The sequence below is a fragment of the Anguilla rostrata genome, chromosome 15 (genome assembly GCF_018555375.3).
Source record: "Anguilla rostrata isolate EN2019 chromosome 15, ASM1855537v3, whole genome shotgun sequence".
In the NCBI taxonomy this organism is placed as follows: Eukaryota; Metazoa; Chordata; class Actinopteri; order Anguilliformes; family Anguillidae; genus Anguilla; species Anguilla rostrata.
In genome coordinates this window covers 7,738,517-7,742,458 of record NC_057947.1, presented here as the reverse complement: position 1 = coordinate 7,742,458, position 3,942 = coordinate 7,738,517, and positions in this window count along the sequence as shown.

Below are 3,942 nucleotides of genomic sequence, written 5' to 3'. Positions count from 1 at the left end.
ACGCCCGCGACGGCGAGGCAGAGCGGGGGGCGTCTGAGACGGCTGACAGGCAGCGTCGGAGGGCAGCGTCGCCGTGGCGAGAAGGTGCCAGATCGAGCGGATCGGCCATTAATCTCCCGCCGCGGCCCGGCCGCTATCTCGTCTCGAACAAAAGCGCGCGTCACTTGCCGCCGCCACCGCCTTCGCTCCTCGCCCGCTCCGAGACCGCATCGCACCGCGGCCCCGCCCGCCCGCCGGGGAAGGGCCTGACCTCAACTCGTTACGGCCCGACTTAGCGCCCCGCCTCCTCCCCTCCGCGCGTCGCCGGGAAGGACGCGCCGTCCGTTAAACATCACGCACGCCGCTCTCCCGGTAACTCCGGCGTCCGCGTCCTGTTTCGTTTGTTTACCCCTCTGACGCGCTGACAGGGCTGTGCACCGGCGATCGATTACAACCGGGATGAGTCACGCGGCTGCGCTGCGTTCCCCAGTGCACCGGAGCTCGTGCAGCGAGCTGTTCAGACGAACCGTGGAGCCGTAAAAAAAAAAATAAATAAAAACAGCGTGCCCTAATTTCTGGAACAGAAAACATCGCGGTTGTAGGCATGAGCTAAGTTTTATGGGTCGCCTCCGCAATCCTGGAGTTTCCATGATGAAAATCTCCTGTGGTACGGACAGGAGTTCTGCTGCTTATTTACCTCTGTTTAAAAAAAAAAAACCTTTTCTTCTTTATAGTAATAGTACTGTTCACTAACTGTACAGCAGATGCATAACCATCGCTAAGGTGCAGTATACATATACTCAGTGCTTGCTTGATAAATCATGAAAATAGTTTAATTTATACATGACTTAAAACATACGAATTTAGCTTATTTTCAAAACAGGCTACTTTTTTTTTAATACAGACTCCTGCACAATGTTTCTATTTAAATGTTTTCTATTTAAAAGTATCCTATTTGACAAGGTCACAGTGGGTCGAAATGCGTTTATTTCACCATTGGTAAATAGAGAAGCACCTGTATTATACTGTGTTTAATCTCAGGATGTTCCCGTGCGCTTGATCCAGGCCTGAACACGCTGCCTGAACACGCTGCCCGAACACGCTGCCTGAACACGCTGCCCGGCGCACGAGGCCGCGTTCAGCTCTGGAAGTCAGCCCGAATCGGGCTCGCTGAACTGAGCGCGGGCCCTCTCCTCGGGGAGACAGAGGGCAAAACAGCGAGAGAGAGAGAGAGAGAGGGGGAGCGAATCGATGTGCGCTATAAATCCATGCCTTTTTCCACAGCCGCGGTTCCCTCCCACGCAGCCGGTCACACGCACAGTTCAGCTGGCACGCGGGGCACGCCATCCTATCCCATAAGGCCACGGGGGACAACGTGCCCTCCTCGATTATAACCTGGAGGAGGTGCGGAGGCAGGTGCATATGCTGAGACAGTTTACGGCTAGCTGCTATCGTTCTACGGGAATATAAAAATCCATTACATGTTCCAATAGCGTTTATACATCTGCCCTGAGTCTTTTCAAGAACGTATTACTTCTGAATAAATTCCATATTTTATTTTATTTTTTGGGGGAGGGGTTATGTTGACTATATTATATGCAAATCCAGCGTATATCATTGGCTCGATGATATGCAATTCATGCTCCAAGAATTTTGTCATTTGTCACAGTGCAATTTTGTCAATTCTATCATGAGACATGGGGACTGTGTTGCTGAGGCTCTGACCAAGCTTAAGGCAGTTCCATGTAATGAGAGAAATGAATACCGGCTCGCTGAGAAATCTGTGATTGCATGCCTTCTAGTTTTAGGCCTTTTCCCAACTCAATTTCACCGACATGAATTAATTCAAACGCACTGTCCAAATGTACTGAATAACTGAAAATGAAAGGGTGCGATTCACATCCGGAGGCAATCGCTTCTAAATTCTTAGTAATTTCTTCACTGGGAGTCATTGGAATTGCAGCAGGAACAACAGGTTATTGGAATTTGTATTCTCAGAAACCCATTCAATATACAAAGCCCTACAAAATTATTCCCGCCCTTAATAAAGATAAATAATAATTTTAAAAAAACAGTATAAAATCAATACTGCAAGTGCTGAGATCTATTTTCATTGTCAAATGTGGAAACGTTCTGCAATAATAATGATTCAATGGAATCCAACAAAATAACACTATTCTCAAATTACATGTTTATTTCCCAGGAAATATGTGTGCAAATATTCACGTTACAATTTTTTCCCAAAGAAGTATGCCTCAAAATGTTTTACACCCCCATAACACTGCAAACCCTCCATAATGATAACTCTGCTTCACTGTCTTCTGTAGTGTTTATGAAATTGGTGAACATACTGTAATGGGAGATCTTTGGCTGTTTCTCCATACAGAACCACCTTTCAAGATCTTTCGGACGCTTCGGCCTATGCTTGTGGACTTCCTCCTTCTTTCTTCAAATTCAAACCACAAACTTCTGGAGTCTGCAGATTTATTTTTTGGGATTTAATTTATTTGTGGCGTAATTAATCTTTTTTTTCGGGGGAAAATACGACTTGTTAAAAAAGCACACAATGAACCTCATTACCAGCGTTGTGACTTTATCAAGGGTGTGAACACTTTTGGTGGGCACTGTTCTTGAAATATCTAGATGTAAATTGAAAATGCCAAAATGTCCGCATAAATCCTCAAGATTATAATTACTGAAGACATTTAATTCAGCGGTGTCAGAACAGTCCGTCCAAATCATTCTGCTGCCTCCCATGTGCTTCTCTTTTTGGAAGTGCTAGGTTTCATGAGCTTCACTCAGCAGTCATTCACTGTTAATCAGGAATAGTCTGATATATTTTATACAGAGGCTGGTGACATCCTAATACATTATATTCCTTAGGGTAACACTTTACATTAAGTTGCCGCTATACCTTTGTAGTTAAATTGTAACTAATTTGGTAATGAGAGGTTATTATTGGCAACTCCAACATAACACAGAACACCAGTTAGCAGCGTTCTTAATTACACAAGTGAATATTTTTTCCATATTTTAATTACGCTCATAGGCAATATCTTCATGATACACAGCAAATGAACCTTGCCTGTTACTCTCAGTGCCTTAATGATACACAATTTTTGATACACATATACACAAATGTATATGGTTGGCCAGGACGTAGTGTGGCACAGTGGGTAAGGAACTGCGCTTGTAACCGAAAGGTCGCAGGTTCGATTCCCGGGTAAGGACACTGCCATTGTACCCTTGAGCAAGGTACTTAACCTGCATTGCTTCAGTATATATCCAGCTGTATAAATGGATACAATGTAAAGTGCTATGTAAAAAGTTGTGTAAGTCGCTCTGGATAAGAGCGTCTGCTAAATGCCTGTAATGTAATGTAATGTAATGTTTCACATGCGTAATCAAGAACACCGCTAACTGTTGTTCCACGTTAGCTAAGTTGGAGTTACTCAATAGTAACCTCTCATTACCATATTAGTTACAATTTAACTACACAGTTATAGCTTAATGTAGAGTGTTACCTTCCTTTGCTGAATCTTCACGTCTCCGAGGAACATGCCAAATCCATAACATTCGCGCAGAGACCAAATGACAGGATTGGGGAAGTGACAGGGGTCCCAACCAGCCCCGTGACACTCCAAGAGCGCAGCCCTACCCAGAATGCCTCAGGTGCTGTCAGCAGACTGACGGGTTCCTTGGGCAGACAGACAGCCCTGTCTCAATCGCTTAGCGCCCGGATAAATAAATAACCGGCCATCAAAACATTGGAGGCCTGACAGACAGCTGTCCCCCACACGTCAGAAAATGTAATCTGACTGGCTCGCATCTAAATAAGATATTTGAAGGATTCCATCCAAAGGCTTCTCGTGAATTTAATCTATTTCCCAGTGACTGTGGCCTCTCGCGACACCTGACAAGACAACGATATATTTGAGTTTTCATAAAAATAAACAATCCAGT